Genomic DNA, 23548 nt, shown 5'->3' on the forward strand with positions numbered 1-23548 from the left:
GATAAAGAAATATCTATATCTATATCTATATCTATATCTACACACATACATATATATACATACACACACGTACATACACACACACATACTATCTCTATATAATTTTTAAAAAGTTATTTCCATCATATCTTTAATAATTCATTTCAATATGAAATGCCCCACAGACTTTATGCAAACTCCTCAACTACTGCCCTTCCTTTGTTTAGTTTTTACTCTGATTCCTTAAGATTATACTGTTACAGCATTGATGTTTCTTTGCAGTTTCCTCTTCAATTTTTTGGCAATTCCAAAAGAAGTGGAATCTCTAATTTATTCCTAGAACAGTGCTAAATGTACAACTTTATCACAACCTACAAGATATGAAATTAAGTTGGCTTGAGAGTTTTATTAATACCTTCTTGTAACATAGCTTCAAAAAGAACATGTGTTTATGCTCAAATTAAGTTTATTTAATTTTCCAGTTTCTTAACAACTGGATGGAGAGGCTACTAATAACTCCATTCTGTAGGGTGTTCTCCCAACACTGTCCATTCAATATATTAAAAAAATATATAAAACAAAACAAAAAGATTCTGAAAGTACTTTACTTAAATGTAACTTCACAGTACTTGGCAAATATATGCATTATTAGCTAGAGTGGGTTAGAATATTACATCAAAAGTTAAACTCAAAGGCTTCCATGAAGATAGGGTACTCCTGCTAGGTAAAAAGCTCTTAATTAATAAATCCCTTTTGTCTTCTAACCTTAGAGGTGGATGTGTAGTTACTACAGCATCAGACTTTGCCTCACTGTCTAGACAAGATAAATGTTTATAATGTGCTTTGGCATGGAAGTAGGTGTAATGGCTAAAAGCTTAACATTGGAATTGAGAAAATTAATTCAAATCTTGGCTCAGTTGCTTTTAAGCTAATTTGGTCTTGTGGATGTTATAAAAAAAATCTTCAAATGGCTCCATTTCATCAGTTAGAGAAAGACAGATACATGATATCATTCATATGTGGAATTTGAGAAACACAACAGATGAGTATGGAGAAATGGAAGGAAAAATAAGATACAAAACAAGAGGAGGCAAACCATAACAGATTCTTAAATACAGAGAACAAATAGCATTGCTAGAGGGGATATGGGTAGGGGAATGTTTCAAATGAGTGATGGGCATTAAGAAGGGTATATCTGGGGCTGAACACTGGATGTCACATGTAAGAGATGAATCACTAGGTTCTAGTCCTGATACCAAGACTACACTGAATATTAACTATCTTGATTTTAAATTAAATAAATGTAAGTGATAATGGTGATGATGATGACGATGACAATGACAATGACGATGATGGCAATGACAACCAGCCTTACAGGGATATTGTGAAAAAAAAAAGTTATTGCATGGAATTTACTGAGCATACTGTTTGAGACAAATTACTAGCTAATAAATAGTAGTTACATTGTTGATTACTAGGACGTTCCTGGCTCTGAAAAAAAAAATGAAACATTTTAAAAGTCAGGCTCTTGGGGAGGGTGAATGAATAGGCAGAGCACAGAGGATTTTTAGGGCAATGAAGTACTCTGTATGATTCTATAATGATCGATATATCACATTATTCATTTGTCTAAACCCACAGAATATACGCCACCATGAGTGAACTGTAATGTAAGCTTTGGCCTTGGGTGACTGGGATGAGTCAATGTAGGTTTACAAAATGTACCACTGTCGTGGGGGATGTTGAATATGGGGAGGGTATGCGTATGTGGGAACAGGAGATATATGGGAAATCTATGTGCCTTCCTCTCAGTTTTGTAGAGAACCTAAACATGCTCTAAAAATCAGCCTTAATTTTAAAAAAAGCAGATACTTAACAAAAAAACAATAGTTGCATATTAATATGCCTTAGTGAAGTAGCAAGTAAGGCGCAAGTGGAAAGTGAATTTATGGAGTAGTTTCATAAATAAAGAAGGAACACAAACTTTGTAAAATTGACTGTATTTTAAAAATAATTGTGAATATTTATAGATCTAAAATGTTTGTTTTACTATATCGAAAAGAATGTGATCTTTGTGAATGGCTACCCAACAAAATACTTAGAACTATAATTATATATCTTTAACTTTTTTGATGTGTTTTGCTAATTTGAATAATATAGGTACGTATGTCATGTTTGTACTTAATTTTTAAGTATTTTCACATACTTCAGCATTTTAACATGTAGTTTGAGTATTATATTTTTTGTGCATACCACTGGTATACATTTATTACTATTCCTACTATTGTAGGAATTATTGTAGAATTTTGTACACTTAGGTCTTGAGGTTTGCAGTCTATAGAAGTAGGTAATGTGACAGTGCTTGAAATATATGAGAAAAAAGACAAAAATAATACAGTTTTCTGTGTATATCCACTCAAAATAAGTGTATTTATATTAAGTACATCAATGCACATTAGTATATACCATCATCATTAGTATATACCATTTATTTTTTAAACATATCTGACTGTTTTATAACTAATACACTTTATATTAAAAGCATTGATGTATATTTTTATATGTAAAATTTAAAATTAGATTATTGTACTCCTTCACATGAGACTGGAAACATATTTGAAGATATAGTATTGAATCTCCAGCCAACAAATGCTATAGGGAAATTGTTCTAATTAGTACTGGGCTTTTGAACTCACCTGATTTTTTTCTATATAGGACACTGTAAAGGAAAGAAAGCATGCAGTACAAAGTAGCATTAAGATAGTCTGAATAAGGAAACACAATAAAAATTATTAATGCTGTCAATCACATGAACCAGTAGTTTAGTTCCTCCTAGGCTGCGGACTCAAAGTATCCATATCTCATATAAGTTAACCTGCTTCCTAAATGACATTATCATGAATATGTTGACCACCAAAGAGAAAACATTTCCTTTCCTTCTACAAAGTTTTATTTACCAAATGTTATGGTGGAAACAAAAATAGGCAGAGCTAGCTGGCTTAAAAGTTAAATTATCCAAACATATTCAACAATATAATAATCATTAAGTATAAAAAATAGAGCTTTGTCTAGGAAATTCATAAATGGTACGTGCATTTGCACATTATCCATATAATAATAATAACAAGTAAAACACCAGTTTGGGCATGTTAAATCTTGGTTACATTTGTAGGGCTGCTGACAGTAACGACTCTATCTTTGGCTCTCCATCTTACTCATGTTCAGCAGATGACCTCTCTTGGGTCTATGTGTTCCAGTCCCCGTGGACATTAATACATATACCTTAGAAATGCCTGCCAAGGCCAGGATGGGGGAGGCATGTTTTGGCCTCCCATAAATCTGTGAGAAAAAACATAGTCTTTCCCCTTCCTGATGCATAGGTGGTGGTTCCACAAGATCTAATTACAGGTTAGCTGTCAATTAGTCACATGCAAGCCCTTTGAAATGCATGTGAATCCTTTGATCTCACTACAGTACCCCTCCATGTGTCCCCTTGCTCTGTAAAATCTGTGGACTGTGTTCTAGATTTGTTAAGAATAAATGCACAACTGAATCACTGTCCACCTGATCCTATCAGTAAATTACCCTGAGTAAACTGTGTGGAGTCACATCTTTATTTTCTAATCTTAAAATGCCTCCTCAGTGGCACAAGGGGTGGGGGTGGGGGTGGGGGAGAATACTTTACTGTCCCTTCTCCACCTTCTAACACATGGATGTCTAAAAAAACACCCTGGCGAGACTACGTACAATAATTACCTTACAGTGTTGTCGTAAGGGTTCGGGAAAACATAGGGTTACTGCCCAGTGAAATAATAATTTAAATTTGATTTGAAATATCATTTATTTTATACTATAGTCTCATGATCTGGGATTTGGGCTACTCCTATGCATCAGTGCACAGGGATTATAATCATGTTAGCCCTCCTCCTGACTTTTATTTTATGCTTGTTTTAACTTTTACTTCTTTTCATGCTCTTTAAAACAAGGATTTTCTATAATATATTTGATATATGATCCCTAAAATCCATCCATCCATCCATCCATCCATCCATCCACACTGCTTGTCTGTGTGTTTTCCATCTAGCAATTACTAAGCTATAGAATACCTCTGGGTTCTAAATTTGATTTACTAAACACTGGCTTTAAGATGACTCCATGTTTTGATGTGTATATTTATTTGCTTCTAACTCATTTTTAATTTTTGTTATTATTATTATTGTTATTTAATTTTAGAGAGAATGTAAGAAGGGGAGAGAGGCAGAGGGAGTGAGAGAAAGAATCTCAAGCAGGCTTAATGTTCAGCATGGAGCCCAGTGCAGGGCTCTATCCCATGACCTATTGGATCATGACTTGAGCCGAAATCAAGAGTTGGACACTCAACCAACTGAGCCACCCAGGAACCCAGCTTGTACTACTTTTTAAATATATGCCCTCCACATTCTACCTTCCTATCTTTCTTTCATTCTACCTCTGAATATACCCTTTTTCATTCTTCATTTTGCTCACTTTGGCTTTTCTTTCACATTTTATTCATCATTTTCTATTTACTTGCCCCTTTCTAGTATTTCCTACCTCAATCTCCAGTTGCTTTGATAGCTATATCATCCATCATATTATAACTTAAACCAATTAGTCTGTGGCTTCCTGCCCTCTGCTATAAACAGAGGATAGTACCCTCAGGGGAAAACATATGCATGTTAATTTCAACCAATGCATTTTCCTTCATTTAGAGGTCAAACCCCCTCCCTTTTCAGCTTAATTTTATTCACTCTTTAGTACTTTTAAGTATTTCTATATGTTTAAAATTCAAATGTGAAACTCTGTCAAGACTTTAAAATTATCATCTGAAGAAAGGCTAGCCTTATTCAAACAACCTTACCTTTATAAATATTCTAACATCAATTTATTTTTTTAACTAAATTTTTTATTAATTAAGTAGAGATGCTGGGTATATTACTATGGACACTAATCTAAATAAAGGCTAGTTTGGTGGCAACTACTCTAATTTCAGATTCAATTTAAAAGAAGAGAAACTTATATTTATGATTGAATCACTCTATTTGTGGCTGCAAATTTTATATAATGCCAATGATTTTTAAAAATTAAAACAGTGTTACATTTTATAGAATTTAACCAGCCTTATAAAAAGCTTTTTACCAAATTTTTAGTCTGAAGACAGCAGAAGGTATTTTTGTGTTATAGGGATACAGCCTAAATTTTAGTCTTTAACGTTTATAATAAAAGTTATTTACTAGGAGAAAACAGGTGATATTTATTGTGTTTTCTGAATCATATTTTTCTCAATATGATGAGAAAGAAAACTTGGTAATTTTAATGTAGCTATATTATAACTTGTCTTATAATCTGTCCATTTATCTACTTCAGGTCAGTTTTGGAAAACATAAGAAAAACAAAAAAACAGTGTTATGTGACTACTGGAAAACAAAACAAACTTTCTGAAATGTTAGGTTTTGATGAGATAAAACAGCTGATTACAATAAATCCAATAAATCACTCAGATACTTAGAGATTTTAAAATAGCAGTTGTATTTTTAAACATAAAAAATAGGAGTTTTATTTAGTTCTTTGCCAATAACCATTATTAACCTGACTTAGATTGGCAAACAATGTTTTCTAAATTTATTTCCTAGGAGAGGAGTTAAGATTACAGAGCAGCAAGAAGACCCTGAGCTTGTCTCATTCCTAAAATGCAGGTAGATCAGCACCAAACCATTTTGAGCACCTAGGAAATTGATCTGAAGATTAACACCACAATCGCATAACTTGAGCCACAGAATATGACAGGTATGAGGTATGGAGATGTGAACTCTATGAGAGAAAATCTGTGGACGGTAGAGAGTTCTTTTCACAGAGAGAGGACAGAGAAAGAGAATGGGGGAGAGTGAGGCACATTGGGATCGTGCAAGAAAAGCACTCCCCCCAAAGTAGCTGGAGAGAAAGAGGGAGAAAGAATGAAAACACTCATGGGAGGCCATACAGCCTGCCCACAGGCAAAGGTCCCAGCGGACCCGGAGAGCAGCCATGTTTGCGGGTATTAGGACAAACATTCCAGAGTGTGGTGAAACCTGGTGTTGGCTGTGTGTTGTGATTTGTCATACTCTCTGAACCTCTGCTGGTGGGGGATTGCACGAACACTTTCTGGGGCAAGCTGGCACCTGGTTATTGCTCACAATATCCTCCCCCAGAGAGTCGGTGCAGGTCCAAGCCACAAGGGTCTCTGAAATGTGGGGTGTTGAAACACCACCCCATCTGAGACAAAACTATGGGGAGAGGTGCCACCTAGCAGGTGGAAAATTTGGACCGAGGGTAAATGAAGGGAGTGGATGGAGACCTGAGATGAATGAGGTGTGCTTGACTTCTGATTGGTGAGAGGGCAAAGGCCACTGGGGAGCTGGGTAAAAGCCCTTTCCACCTCTCCCACACATGCGCATGCACATGAGCACACTGATCCACCCCAGTAAGCTAAGCAGTGCCACCTAGTGGAGAGTGGAGCCATTATACCAAGCCCTGCCCAACTGTGCACTCCAAGCACATCCCCCAGAAGACCAGCACAAGTCACTCCACTTGTTTAGCACATGGACTATAGAGGGCTTCATAGTTTCAGTTCTAAGGGAAAATAGATGTAACTTCATTCAGGTGTCATTCTGTTTGCTGGTTCATTTATTCATTGTTGGGTTTTTTGTTTGTTTGTTTGGTTTGTTTTGTTTTTTGCTTAAATTATTTTCTTTTTTTCTTTCTCTTTCTTGGACACAGAAAGAGAAACATTTATTTTTTTGTTATTTTCTTTTTAAAATGTTTACTTCTATTTCATTTTCTATGTTATTCTATTATATGTATGTATATATATATATATATATATATATATATATATATATATTAATTTTAAAAGTTTTTCTTAATTTTTTTTCTTTCATTTCCTTTATTTCCCTCTATTCTATCAAGCTACTTTCAACAAACAGACTGAAACACACCTAGGATCTAGCTTCCAAATTTGATCCTTTTTGTTTTATTTTAATTTTTTTAATTTTTATTTTATTAATTTTTTTCTTCTTCCAAAATGACAAAATGAAGGAATTCACCTCAAAAGAAAGAACAGGAAGAAATGACAGTCAGGGACTTACCACAGATATAAGTAAGCTGTCTGAACGAGAATTTAGAAGCATAATAACAAGAATACTAGCTGGGGTTGAAGAAAGCATAAAAGACACCAGAGAATCAATTTCTGCAGAGATAAAAGAAATAAAATCTGGTCAGTTGAAATTAAAAATGCTATAAGATACAATCTAGAATAGATTCCATGACAGCAAGGATGGACGAAGCACAGCACTGAATCAGTGATTAGAAGACAAAATTATGGAGAATACTGAAGCAGAAAAAAAGAAGGAAACAAAGGCAAAAGATCATGATAGAAGACTTAGAGTATGCAGTGACTTATTAAAAAGGAACAACATGAATCACAGGAGTCCCAGAAGATGAAGAGAGAGATAAAAAAGAGAAGTGTTATGTGAGCAAATTAGAGCAGAAAACTTTCCTAATGTGGGAAGGACACAGACATCAAAATCAAAGAAGCACAGAGAACTCCAATTAGATTCAACAAAAACCAACCATTACCAAGGCATACTTAATCAATTTCACAAAATACACAGACTAATAAAGGATTATGAAAGCAGCAAGAGAAAAAAAAATCCATAACCTATAAGGGAAAACAGACCAGGTTCGCAGCAGACCTATCCACAGAAACTTGGCAAGCCAGAAAGCAGTGGCAGGATATATTCAGTATGCTGAATTGGAAAAATATGCAGCCAAGAATTCTCTATCCAACAAGGCTGTCATTCAAAATAGAAGGAGAGATAAAAGTTTCCCAGATAATCAAAAACTAAGGAGTTTGTGACTACTAAACCAGCACTGCAAGAAATTTTAAAGGGGACTCTCTGAGGGGAGAAAAGATGAAAAAAAAAAAAAGAAAAAGAAAAAGAAAAAAATAAATAGAGACCAAAAGGAACAAAGACTAGAAAGGACCAGAGAACACCACCAGAAACTCCAATTCTACAGGCAATACAATGGCACTAAATTCATCTTTCAGTACTCACTCTAAATGTCAATGGACTAAATGCTCCAATCAAAAAATATAGGGTGTGAGATTGGATAAGAAAACAAGACCAATCTATGTGCTGCTTACAAGAGACTCATTTTAGACCTAAAGACACTTTCAGATTGAAAGTAAGGGGATGGAGAACCATCTATCATGCTAATGGTTGTCAAAAGAAAGCTGGAATAGCCATACTTATATTAGACAAACTAGATTTTAAAATAAAGACTATATATAATAAGAGATGAGGAAGGGCATTATATCATAATTAAGGGGTCTAGCCACCAAGAAGATCTAATAATTGTAAACATTTATGATACCAACGTGAGTGAACCCAAATATATAAATCAATTAATCACAAACATATAGAAATTCATTGATAATAATACCATAATAGTAGGGGACTTCAATACCTGACCTACGACAAAGGATAGATCATCTAAGCAGAAAATCAATAAGGAATTAAGGGCTCTGAATGACACACTGCACCAGGTGGACTTAACAGATACATTAACATTTCATCCTAAAGCAGCAGAATAAACATTTTTCTTGAGTTCACATGGAACATTCTCTAGAATAGATCACACTCTGGGACACAAATCAGGCCTCAACAAATACAAAAAGATCGAGATCATACCTTGCATATTTTCAGACCACAATGCTATGAAACTCAAAACCAACCACAAGAAAAAATCTGGAAAGACAGAAATACTTGGAGGTTAACTTTATTTCCTAAAATTTTTTTTAATGTTTATTCATTTTTGAGAGAGAGGAAGACACAGCATGAGTGAGACAAGGGGCAGAGAGAGAGGGAGACACAGAATCCAAAGCAGGCTCCAGGCTCTGAGCTGCCAGCACAGAGCCCCATGCGGTGCTCAAACTCATGAACTGTGAGATCATGACCTGAGCCAAAGTTGGATGCTTAACTGACTGAACCACCCAGGCCCCCCATAACCATTCTGTTTTATAGTGCTGGTCTGAATGCAATTCAAAGTGTAAATCTATAATCTGTGAACAAGGACACTGGGGAAATTCTTCTATTAGATAATATGCATATATTTTTATCAGGAGACACTTAATAGATCTGTATCTTTAAGCATTGTGATTAGTAAATATTGTTTCACTGGTCCCTAAAGGACACAGTAATGTTGTTTTTTCAAGTTCTTCTATCAAAATAACTATTCTTAAAAATTTCAATTATTGGTATTATCATGTGTGTCTTCTCACAGGCTGATAGAAAAGTACACCTTTTAAAAAAGCAATAAATTGATTATATACATTTGAATGTATTCATGTTTCACAAAAGGAGCTATGAAAACATTAGTGGGTTTTTTTTTTGTTTCTATTCCCTCATTCCCCTTGAGTTATTTTCACAATTGTACACGCTACACAGAAGCTACCACAGGAGTAAGATGTCAGTGTACATAATCAATAATTAGCAAACATGAGAAAAATGCATAGCTGGAATATGAAAAGTCATTTTATGATGACAGATATACAGAGGTAATTTGTACAGATAAGCTTATGGTCAGGTATCTAGTTTTCTAAATTTTATTGACTTATGGAAGGTTTTAAAGAGAAAGCATAGATGAATCTTGAAGAAGATATTCAACATTTAGGCAGTTGTCCTGAATTTCTGAAAGCCAAGGTAATAGCTTTTAGTCCACATTCTCCCATGGTCTTGATAACTATACTTATTTGAATTTCTCTTCCTTTGCTTTTAGAGATCTCTGTGGATAATTAAGATAAATCAGAAATTATAATGTAATAAGGACCTTAAAAAAGCATGAGTGCAAGGGAATTATCTATAAGAAGAGAAAAACTCATTCTAGATGTGACATTCACCACTATCACTTTTATAGTTTGAATAATATTTTTCAAATATTGCTGACATGGTATACTTCAGGTAGGTGATATATACTAGAAGATGCTGTAAGTTCACAAAGAGAAGAATCTTCCATAGAAATCCAAGCTAGAATAGTAAGAATGAGGGAACGATTCACATTCAATATGTGAAGTTCTATGCCTAAAGCTTTATATAAGTTACTTTTTATAATGCCCCCAACACTTACACTAGCTTAAAATGACATATTATCTCTTATTATGTTATGTTTCCCATAAAAAAAACAACATGGATATGTTGCCTATAGTGGAATATTTCCTCAGTAAATGATAATGTCAACCAAATAGTTAGGTAAGTTCATCACCAAATGCAAAAAAGTAATATACTTTGTTATTGATTGTTCAGCATATATCCCCCAATTGTCCTTATTATGTACAGTGTTTGAGACTCATTGAAGGTGAAGATATTGCTACCATTTATTTTTATCCACATGCCCTTTTTCTACACACAGAATAAGTAGAGGACCACAAAAACTAATATGAAACTGTAACTTCCTGTGGTAAACTGCGCTGGACTAATTAAACTAGTGAACCACAGAGAATTCTTTCAACTAGTCTGAAAAGTAAGATTTATTTCACGCAGATCCCTGAGGTATTTTAACCATATTTATTATATCTAATGTTATTAATATTAATATCATTCTTTTCAATATAGGAATACAATACTCCGTAAATGTAGAAGACTCTTAAGATAATCTTAATATGATCAGGGTTAGGCAGAAGTAAATAAAATAAGAGGATGTCAGGAAGAATTCTTCAAGTTAGGATATAGGGTCCCTTTATATGTACTTATTAAGTTGCATTCAGTAAAGTTCAGGGTCTACAGTGGATTAGAAGAGTTCTCAATATAGAGGCTCTATCCTTGCAAAATCTGTGTATAACTGTTATTGCAAAAACCCAGGACATAGGGCAGTAATCAGAAAACAATTTTATTTTTGCTTCCACTGTTCCTTTAAGGCATTAATTTGTCTGGTTTTAACTTGATTTCAATGATAATAAGTACCGTCCTCAAGACTTTTCTGATCCCTTTTGTTTTAAAAAGCAAATAAACAACTAAAGGAAACAAAAATCTGTTTAATTCCTGAGGCACAGTGTATGTTCAATATTTCTGACGTCTAGATACTAGTAATCAAACTATACAGGTAATTTAAGAGCAAGTTTCTTCCCTCCTCCACTAGCTCTAGCCAGCTGTAGGCTGGTACCTGCAGTACTTTGGACAACTCTCTTTCCCCTTTCCTGGGAGGAGGGTACCTAGGGCTGAGAGGTACACAGCTAAAGACAGGAGATGAATCCAATCAGTCTGGTTCTAAAATCCATGAATTTAAGCACTACACTATGTTGTCTACTTAAAAAGACTTGAAAGAATTTGCTTAAAAGTTTTTAATAACAGGGGATTTGAATCTAATTCTGCCAAGTACTCTCCAGCCTCATTATACTATTTATGAGGTGCACTTTCAGGGTAGCCATACGATTTCTAATTCTCTAGCTATGGTTTCACAAGAGATCAGAGACACACAAGAGTGTCCCCAAATTTTATAATAAATATGGATCTGAGAAAGTAATCACAGTCACTTTGAAAATGGCAAGTAACTGAGAATTAGAGCTCGCCTATGTTTTATGAGACTTAGTGCTAAGAAAATGAAACCTTTTTTACTAAACAAGTAAAAATTAGACTTCCAAGCAAACATATAGAATGCATAAGAATTGGTGTGAGTTGCAAAAGAGACTCAGATACAAGTTCTTCTCACCTTTCAAAAATGTTCTTTTTTTTCTTTCTTTCTTCACTTCAGTGGGTGGAGGACACTAAGCTGGACTCTTACACTCAATTTGAAGCTTAGCATTGATCAACTTCCAATGAAGACACGATGCTTACATGTCTGTGTCAACTTCTATTCAACTTACATCTAGTGACAGAAATGTCAGTTTGGACTGGCAACCTTATAGAACAAAATTTTGAGGTAATTGCTGCTTTCCCTTTATCGCTGTTCACCCATTCTGGGTGGCCCAACACCTTAACCATGAAATTATAAGAACTGATGCGCAAGGTACTACCATACATGAAGTAACCAATGAATGGAATTATTTTTATGAATATATGCTCTTTTATCACAGATTTCCTTGTATTCTTATTTGCATATTTCAAGATTGGTCCATTATGACATTTGTTTTCTTGTCTAGTTCCCTAGTGAGATTCCAAAAGCTGGGAAATCACACATAGCCTTGTCAAATACAATTAGAATATGGAATACAAAATATGGCACACATTTTGTACCAAAAAGTTTTATACCAGAAAATGAGGTAGCAGGAGAAAACAGCTCTAAGTAACATGAAAACTGCTACTTATTTTATAACTCATTATTCTTAAGAACAGATTCATATTAAGTATTATAATTCACTTTTGATAGTTCTATAAGAACAATATAAGATCTATAAAACAAAGAGTGTTAGATTTATGGAGACAACAGTGCACAAAATGTTTAATGAATACTGTTAAGATAGAAAGCCTTTTAAATGGGAAGCAAACTTATTTTCAAGTCAGTAATAAGAGAAAAAATGCTTACACCCTTGTGAAATATACTATGAAATAGAGACTTAACTTGCTTAATAAAAAAAAAACCTGAATTTGTTTCTGCTAATAATATTGTACAGCATAAGGAAATGCAAAGTAACTCAACAAAAGAATCAAAAAGAAAATAGATTTTGTTAACATAGGACCAAAAGAAGATACACACCAGATAAGTAAGAAAGAGATCACATAGCACATAAAAAGATTAAATAATGGCATTCTTTGAAAGTGCGGACCCATAAATCTGCATTCAGTCATAGTCCATATATTATTCTTATATTTGCAATACTATCAACTAAGAATAAAAATAATAATTTGTAAAAGGGTTTACAGCATCCCATTTGCCTTGCTTCAATTGCTTGGGAATGAGAATATGAAAGAAATGGAAATTGAAAAGAGAATATAAAAGTTTAATCTACAAACACTCTCAAAGGGAAAAGCTACAAAGTTATCATAGTTCAAAAATTAAAATTAATGAAAACAAGTTAAAAACAGCAACAAATCCAAATGGCATATAATTCAAATCAAGTCATCATGTAAAACATTTTAAAATTACATGCGTACATAAGGAAAGCTTAGCTAGAATTAAAAATCAAATATATTTCAGTGAAGTTAGGTAATATATTAATCACTCTAGAGATGGAAGTAGTGAGATTTGTTACTATTTATTTCACTTTTCTGACATCCCAAAAGATGAAATTGACCTTGCTCTGAGCCAAACATTAGAAATACTAGAAATACTCGTTTGCCTGCTAGGGAAGAAACATTACTAGCACTTTCAATGCCATTTTTCTTTTGTTTTATTTTGTTTCGGCATATTGTGTTTAAAAGAGAGGGTTTTATACTACAAGGAAAGGCAATGGTTTGTGGTTTGCCTTCAGTTTTATTAAGATCCAATTTAGCATTTCTAGTAGATTGCTTTTGACAAGCAGCTACTTAAACTTGTAATTTGTCATTTATTGACAAGATTTGCATATTTGCAAAATTTTCTCTCTTGCACAGTTTTGTTATATTTTATTACTAATTCTCATTTCTGTGTTGGATTTATTACATAATAAAAAGTTTAGGAAATTAAAAAAACCAACATCTAAGAAGAAAAATAAAGAGACATGTTATCCCCTTGAAGAGACAATAAACTATATTCTTGTAAAATAAACAGAAATATAAGGCAACAAGATGGGTTCTATAACTAAACCTCTGCTATGCATCATGCATAATGGAGTATCTTTGCCCGTTGATATAATCATTGAATATAACTGTTTTAAATGCAAGTTCTTTGACAAGTAGTATCCCTCAAGATATTCTATCAGAGAGAATGGCTAACTAAAGACTACACTTCTTTTAAACTAATGTTACCAATTCTGAATAAATACTTTTAAAGTTTATGTTCCAATGTAGTGTCACACAACACTGAAAATACAGTGCAAGTCTTATAGATATTTAGTTTTAGACTTTTGAAGTCCAGTTAGGATACTATTTTAGTTTTACTAGAAGTGGTCACTCTAAAGAATAGGGTCAAATTATTGTTGTGGTAGAATAAGTAATTCAGACTTGGAGATTTGAAAGAGAACTCGCTACATGCCAAATGGCCTAACTGCCTGTGCTTTTTATAAACCAGCCCACCTCCCCTTCCATCACCTTCTAATGCCTTCTAGATAAAATATAATTCGTGTCCACGATTTCTGAAAGCCAACTCCTTTTTGCCAATCTGAAATTAATGTACTTTTGCTTTCACTGCACTCACTCTATGTATTCTTCCATTGTAACAATTATTATAATGCCATGTGTCTTAGTCCATTGGGGCTGCTATAACAAAATAGCAAGATTGGGTAGCTTATAAATAACAGAAATGTATTTCTCATAGTTCTGGAGGCTGGAAGTCCAAAATCAGAGTGTCAGCGTGGCCAGGTGAGGGACTCTTTTCCAGGTGGCAGACTGCTGATATCTTGCTGTGTCCTCACATGACAGATGGGCCAGGAAGCTCTGTGGGGTGTTTTTCATAAGGCACTAATCCCACCTGTAAGGATCTCCCAAAGTCTCCAACTCCTAATATAATCATGTTGGGGAGTTCAGACTTCAACATATGAATTTTAAGGGGACATAAACATGCAGACCTCAGCACCATATTAAGCCATGTGAAGTTGCCAATAGGCAAACATTTTTGATTTACAAAATAACAACTTTATATGTTCACTTTGATATATTCTATGGTCAGTGTCAATTAAGTTTTCTATCTATATATCCACTAAACTAAATCCTACTTGGAGGCATACTCAATGTCTCATTTGTCTTTCTCTACCTTGCACTTGCTAAATGTGTCAAGAGAAATCAGATATATAGCTGAAAAATTAATAAAGGACTATCTACTACCACAATATTTAACAGCAAGTTAGCAATTGATTACTTTTATTTTATAATTATAAACACTAAAATATTCATTGCAAGTTACTTCTGAAAAAATCAGAGGAAAAATGGAGAGCATCTGAAGCTTTATTCATCTCTTCTCAACATGCACATGCTACTTTTCAATATAGCCTCTACTGCATCCTAAGAATTAAATCATTTCTTCCAATAGCACCCAGCTATTTGGTTATTTTCCAAATAATTCTTCTGTTCTCAAGAGTTCCAAAAGTATGTTCATCATTCTCTTCTCTTTTTCAAATTGTGTCTGCACATTAGGATAAAGAGAATGTAATTTCTACTCCTCTTAATATTTTATAAGTCATGTAAGTCTTTTCTATTAATGGTTTATTCATTTTGCCAGCTGCTTTAAAATGATTGAATCATTTCATGCTTATTTCACAGCTATCAAAACAAAGCCTAGAATGTTAAAGTTAAAAAGATTCTTCATATTAAAGTAATGTATGTTGCAAATTAATGTATACCTTTTTAAATCTTTAGAACAAATGTCACATAGTCAATAATCTTGCATACTCTATATAACTAAAGCTAAGTCAAAGGAAACAAGAGAGACACATGGCAAAAGAGTAGAGAAAGTAAACGATTTTAAGAGAAAGGTCCTTCTCCCTTTGAAAATAGAATTATTTAAACTCTTAAAGAGCTTTAAATGAGGAATTGAGTTCCTAAATGTCTACTTCTGGCATTTTTGCTGACAAATATGTCATTTTAGCTTTACTCCTGTTCTTATTTATGAAAAGTTCAGGACATATATAATTCAATGTTCACTTTTCTCAAAAGGAGTTTCATAATAGCTAATTTATAATAAGTTAAATGAGACATGTATATCTATCTGTCATTCATTTTGGGACCCTCTGTCCTTCTTTCTTTTGAGAATATTATCAGGATATTTTTTGTATAACGCTTACCTATCCTCATAATAATTTGAACCAAAAACAACAGAAAAGCTAATTACACTAACTATAGCTTTTTAAACATACCATTGATGAATTCATTTAATTCAATGTTTGGTAGGAAATTAATCTAATTCTATTATATAAAATGTTTCTGTCATGTAATATCAAACACTGTATACAAACAATAAATGCTGAAAAGATTGTAAGGAAGAATTCTTTCTTGACATGGATCAAAACAGCACAGCACAATCTATATTATGCTGCTTTGCATACTATTTACTCAAAAGACATGACCTATGTTAAAATTTGAGGCTTATATATTGTATCATTTGTCAGTTATTTGTTATTCACACAGTTATAGTTATTCACTAATAGCATGTGTTATTCACATGCTCTCCAAACATAAATTGAATGCCATAAACAATTAGCAAACACTGAACTATTTTTTCCAAGTGGAAGTACAGGGCTAAATTTCTGTGAGCCTCAGGTCACAACATTTTTGTCAACTGAAATGCCACTTGCATTAGATTTTTCAACTTCCTTGTAAAACAAGGCAGTCTCACCAGTATTGAAAATCCACTGTTGTACCTGTTTTCCTGTATAACATGAAGGTATCTCCTGATCTGCAAAATCTGCCTCCTTTGCATGCCATATTGCTTTTTGAAACACAAGAGGCAGACAGCATTGGCCGTGACAGTTTAACATTTTCCTGAACCTGGGTAAAGTGAAAAAGTTCTTAGGCTTCTATATCCGGAATGCTGTCCACAGTGTTTTCTGTTTGTTTTTTTTTGTTTTTTGTTTTTTGTTTTTTGTTTTTTTTTCCCTTAATTAATAGGCCTTGTTTTTTTTTGGACTAATTTTAGGTTTACAGAAAAATAAGTGAAATGTACACTGAGTTCCTATTTGTCTACAGTTTACATTAGGATTCACGCTGTGTTGTTCATCCTAAGAGTTTTGACAAGTATCTAATGACATGTATTGACTATTACAGTATCAAATAGAGTAGTTTCCTGGCCTACAAATTCCCCCTCCTTTACCTATCCATCCCTCTTTTCATCTTTCCAAACCTCTAACAACTACTGATTAATTTACTGTCTCCAGTTTTTCTTTTTCCAGAATGTCATGTTCCTGTAATCATGTAGTATATAACCTTTCCATATTGACTTCTTTCACTTAGCAATATGCATTTAAGTTGCATTCATGTTTTTTCATGGCTTATAAGCTCTTGCTTTGTTTGTTTGTTTGTTGTTTTATTTGTATTACTGAATAATATTCTATTGCCTGGATGTATCACAGTTTGTTTACCCATGCACTTACGGAAGCATGCCTTGTCTGCTTCCATATCTTGTAGGATCATATGGAAGAGTGTACTTAGTTTTATAGGAAATTGGCAGAAGTCGTTGCGTTATTCTGTATCCCCACCAGCAAGAAATGAGAGTACCTGTTTCTTTACATCCTCACCATTACTTGGTATTGTCAGTGTTTTAGATTTAGCTATTCTAATAGGTGTACAGTGGTATCTCATGGTTACTTAGGTTCACAATTTCCTAATGGCATGCTTTTTTAAATTGGTTGTCACCTCATGAAAATTCAAATTTAGCCTCTTTTTCATCTCTTCCATAGTTTCATAACACATTATAGATGTTACTTTAGCACCTTCTAGGGTGGACTTGCACACAGATTGATGAATTTCTTTTTCTTTTATCTGGATGGACCATATTGTTGATTCACTTGCATTAAACACACAGTCAATAGTTTATTAACTCTTGCCTGCATAAAGCTTACTTAACACATACATTTTCTCTAAAAGGCACAACACGGACTTGGAGGAGCACTGGAGAGCACTTCAGCACTGTATTTGGGATTATTTTTATAAAAACAGCTTTATTTAGGTATTTACAAAGAACAAATTGATGTATAGAGAACTACACATATTCAAGGTACACCATTTGGTGAGTTCGGACATATGCAAATACCTGTGATACCATTACCACAGTCAAGTAAATGGATGCACCACTACATAACTTAGTTTCCTTGTGTCTCTTTGTTTCTCTTATTTTTGGTGTGGTGTGGTGTATGTGTGCTGCGTGCACTAAGAACATTTAACATGATATCTACACTCTAAACAAATTTTGAAGTGCAAAAACCGTATTTCTAACTATAGGTACTACATTATACAGCAGATATCTAGAACTTACAGTATTCACCTGGCATAACTAGAACGTTTGACCCACCGGAAAACAATTTCCTGTTTCTCCCCTCCCTTAGCTTCCCATAGCAGCAGTTGTTTTCTCTGTTTCTCTGGCTTTGATTAAATCACATACCTCATATAAGTGAAATCATGCAGTATCTGTCCTTCTCTGACAAGCTGATTTTAGTTAGCATAATTCTGCCATGTTCATGCATATTTTATGTGGCAGGAATTCCTTTGTTCTTAAGGCTGAACAATATTCCAATGTATGTATATGCCACATTCTCTTTATCTAATAATCTGTAGATGGACATTAAGGTTGCTCCTATATCTTAAAAAGTATAATGCTGCTATGAACATGAGAGAACATATCTTTTTAAGATCTGGATTTTAATCTTTTGAATATATACCCAGAACTTGGATTGTTAGATCATAGGGTAATTTAATTTTTAATGTTTTAAGAAACCTCCATACTGTAATCCATAGTGGCTATACATTTTACATTCCCACCAATAGCGTACAAGGATCTCAATGTGTCCACATCTTTGCCAAACTTATTATCTTGTTTTTAAATACCCACACTAACATTTCATATGATATATGATGTCATATTTCATTGGAATTTTGATTTGTATTTTTCCTGATAATTAATGATTTTCAGCATCTTTTCATATACCTCTTGGTCATCTGTATGTTTTCTTCAGAGAATGGTGTGTTCGAGGCCTTTGCCCAGTTTTTAATTGAGCTAATTTGTTTTGTTTTGTTTACTTTTGAATAGTAGACATTACTTATATATTTTGGATATTGACCCCTTGCCAGATATATGGCTTGCAAATATTTTATCCTATTCTGCAGGTTGCTTTTTCATTCTCTTGTTTCCTCTGTTGTGTAGATTTTTCCGGTTTGGTCAAGTCCTACTTATCAACTTTTTGCTTTTGTTGTCTATGCTTTTGGTGTCCTACCCAAGAAATCACTGGCAAGACCAATCTCAAGAAGCTTTTCCTCTGTTTTCTTCTAGGAGTCTTACAGGTTGGGGACTTATGTTTGAATCTTTAATCCATTTTGAGTTTGTTTTTGTGTGTGGTGTAAGGTAGGGGTCCAATTTAATTTGTTTTTCCCACATGTCTATATCCAGTTTTACAACACTATTTGTTGAAGAGACTATCCTTTACCCATTGTGTATAGGATAAAAGTAGCTCAACATAATAAAAAAACATGTGTAACAAACTCACAGCTAACATTATCCTCAACAGTGAAAAGCTAAAAAGCTTTTCCTTTAAGATCAGGAAAAACAAGGATGACCACTCTTCCCACTTCTATTTAACATACTACTTGAAGTCCTAGCCAGAGAAATTAATAAGAAAAAGAAATGTAAAAAGTCCAATCAAAAAGGCAGAAGTAAAATTACATGTTTGTGGATGATATAATTTTGTATTTAGAAAATCCTAAAGAAAACATACACACACTTATTTAGAACTAATACATAAATTCATTTTTTAAACTTTATTTATGCTGAGAGTGAGAGAGAGAGAGAGTGCGATCGAGCATGAGCAGGGGAGGAGCAGAGACAGAGGAAAAGAGAAAGAATCCCAAGCAGGCTGCATGGTGTTAGCACAGAAATCAATGTGAGGCTCTATCCCACAAACCGTGAGATTATGACCTGAGTTGAAATCAAGAGTCAGACATTTAACCAACTGAGCCACTAAAGTACCCCATAAGCTCAGAGCCTGGAGGCTGTTTCAGATTCTGTGTCTCCCTCTCTCTCTCTCTCTCTCTCTCTCTCTCTCTCTCTCTCTTTCTCTCTCCTCCCCCACTCATGCTCTGTCTCTCTCTGTCTCTCAAAAATAAATAAACATTAAAAACAATAATATTATTGTGCTCCTCTACACTAAAAACCACACAAAGAAGAAATTAAGAAAAACAATGTAGTGGCACTAAATAGAATGGAAAGACATTTGTTTATAACATAAAAGCTGAAATAAAAAGGCAAAAATGTGTGCCATGTTTGACCTGAGCTGGGAATGCTCAGGTCAGAAAACTCAAATTTAGCACTACTGTGCACATATCTACAAATGACTATAAAAGAGCTGCATGTATTGAGACTTTGGGTTTACAGACCCATTTTAGCTAACAAAACAATTAGCAAATACAGACTTTGTAAATAATGAGTATCAATCGCATATTCTTAGGGCTCATGTGATAGCATAAATTGTGTACCAAAAATTCTTAATACATGATCAAACACTATTTGAACTATGTAGAATTTGTAATCAAAGTCATTTGAATGCAAAATGCTTAAATGGGTGACTTACCTGTTTTTTACTGCTTCTTTCAGCAAAATCCCTCTTGGTCTCTCTAATATCTTACATTCTTCCCAAAATGGAACTTCTCAAAACTAAAATGCTTCAAAATCCTAAAAGAGGGTTCAAAAGAAAAGATTATCAGGCAATCCAGTTATTGGTAGAGAGACTTTTTTAAAACATTTTTTAACAGTTATTCATTTTTGAGAGTGAGAGAGACAGAGCATGGGCAGGGGAGGGGCAGAGAGAGTGGGAGGCACAGAACCAGAAGCAGGCTCCAGGCTCTGAGCTGTACCACATTTGGGCACCATTATTTTTAGAATACCCTTTTTTCTTTTGTTGATTTGTCTATTTTCTTTCTTTTACTTTTCAGATTCATAATATGGTAACTGCAAAATACATTTATCATTGAATACATACTGTTGAGTATATTTGAGTCTCCTTTTATTTGTATTAACAAGAATGTTAAAAAGTTAGGACAAGATTTCATTGCTATTTGCAAATTTTCCCACCTAAAGCTCACATGTAGAAAAAAAAAAGTTCTATACTTTAAAAAATAAAATAAAATACTGTGGTTACCTTACTAAATAGTCCTTCATGAACATGAGATTGGGCGATATTTAATTGTAGACTAAAGTAATATCATGTGGTATAAAATGTCAGTGATTAATGTATGTGATCCTTAATGTCCATAGAAAATTGTTTGTTTTTAGTGAATACACACAGTCACACACACATGACACAAAAATGCATCTTCTTGAATCTAAATATTAACATGTTTTACATACATAATTGATGTGGGATAAATATAACCCTCAGATTGTCATTTACATTTATGAAAATGTGTGTGTGTGTGTGTGTACACGTGTTAAAGCAATAATTACTGGTTGACAATGTTGCTGTTTACATTTTAACTAAAATTTTAAATATTCCAATCCAAGCTGTATGCAGCAAGTTTACATTCAATCTGATGATTTGGAACCATTTTTTTTAATGTGATGCAATTTGAAGGAAATTTAATAAAGCAAAATTTTTTTCCAAGTGTAGAATGTTAGAAAATTGCTCACAGTGCCCATAACACATAAAACATCTGGCAAGGCTGTTGAATAAATATCTTTTTTTTTCAGGTAGTTCAATATATTTCTAAAACCAAAACAAAACAAATAAAGCAACAGCCACACCACAAAACAAGTCATTGATTCAATTAAATCAAAATATTTACTAGCACACTAAAACGCTGCAATGAATCTAAGCCATGAATATTTAATATGGATTCTAAATTAAGTACTGACTTTTCACATTCATTTTTTCTGATACATTTGTGAACTCTTACTCTATTTTCTCATCTCACTGGCGTACCTCTTCTTATCACATGACTAATTAACATGTGATGAGTACAATCTTCTTTTGTTGTTGTTAGATCCTGCTGTTATCTATAATTCCACATGGATTGAATGGTCCTAGCAACTGAAAATCATGACTTTATACTCAAATATTTTCTTAAAAGGAATTATTTTTCACTTAAATTCTCATTTAAAAAGTTTGCCACATAAACCTTATTCTCATTACTGGAGTTTCATATTATAAGAACTGTGACTTATTAGACACTCTGAACGACACAAAAATCAAATATTGGTTTATTTTAACATTAAGCATAAAAATTCCAGTAATAGTTAAAATACTATTCTCAGAACCACTGTTTGACACCCCTTCTAACTAAAGGCAGACCTTCTCATTAATCCTGACTAGTGTTACAAGAGGTTTTCGTAGTCATTGCATTTGCATGTTATTTTAATTACCCAAATCAGTTTGTGTGTGTGTGTGAACATCAGATTACCATAAACTACAAATTTAAAATACAGTTACTTTCATTTGGTAGTTATATCTGTCTTAACAATTTAATTAAAATTTCATTTCAAAGCCATTCAGTTTTGAAATGTTTTAGAAAATAATTTTTTTAATGTATGTGTATGCATAGTAGGCAAGAATCTTTTAAAATGGGGCAAGGAATATACAGGAGACTTGCACAGGTTATGTCTTGGTCACTGATGTATGTGTGTGCAACAAATGTGATATTCCAATAATAATTAAGGTAATGTAGAAAAGTACTGAACGTATGTATAAGAAATAGTTTGTATTGCTTGAGAAATCTTGCTGAAGTTTCTGACTGCACCCTGGGGAACAGCGTAAGATGGTGTGATATTTGATGCATAACATGATTACCAAAATTTGGAAAATAGCAAGAATGTTCATTGGTTGGAGAACGTTCTCCCATAGGTATATATTCTTCGCAAAGCAAAAATCTCTGAAAAATACAAGACGATTCCAAAACTAGTTTTATTTCAGAACAAAAACCAAATTTTTTTCATGAGCAGACTATCTAAACCAACTTTCCACAAGTTTTAAGACAAGTTTCTTCATGATTAAAACCTTAGTAAAAGGCTTATAAGGTGATAAATCAGACATGTAAATAATAATAGGCTTTAAAGGGATAATTAGAGAAGGCAATAGGAGGCTTTTACTTCATATATAAAAACAAACATATTAAATATAACCAAAAAAGGAATACTACAGTGTAGTCTGAATTTGAGATTCTAACTTTTCTATAAAAATGAATTCGTTTTTATGGATACTGAAAAGATAGAGCTTTGGTTCTTAAAATTCCAAATTTAGATAATTATTTTTAGTCAATTTAACTTGATTTTGATGTCCAAAATGTATTCTGATATTTGCAAATCAAAGCCACAATGAACTATTACCTCAGGGACACCTGGGTCACTCACTTGGTTAAGAGTCTGACTCTTGACTTCAGCTCAGGTCATGCATGATTCTCATGGTTTGTGAGATAGAACCCCATGTCGAGCTCTGCACTGACATTCCAGAGCCGGCTTGGAATTCTCTCTTTCTCTCTCTCTCTCCTCTCTCTCTCCTCTCTCTCTCTCTCTCTCTCTCTCTCTCTCTCTCTCTCTCTCTCTCTCTCTCCTCCCTCCCTCCCTCCCTCCCTCTCCCTTCCTCCCTCTCTCCCCTTCCGCCGCTTGTGCTCTGTCTCAAAATAAATAAACATGTTAAAAAAAATAAATATTACCTCATATCTGCTAGGATGGATATTATTTTAAAAAATAACAACTGTTACAGAGGATGTAGAGAAACTAAAACTATTAGTGGGAAAACAAGATGGTACAGCCA

The sequence above is a fragment of the Neofelis nebulosa genome, chromosome 8, assembly GCF_028018385.1.
Source record: "Neofelis nebulosa isolate mNeoNeb1 chromosome 8, mNeoNeb1.pri, whole genome shotgun sequence".
Classification (NCBI taxonomy): domain Eukaryota; kingdom Metazoa; phylum Chordata; class Mammalia; order Carnivora; family Felidae; genus Neofelis; species Neofelis nebulosa.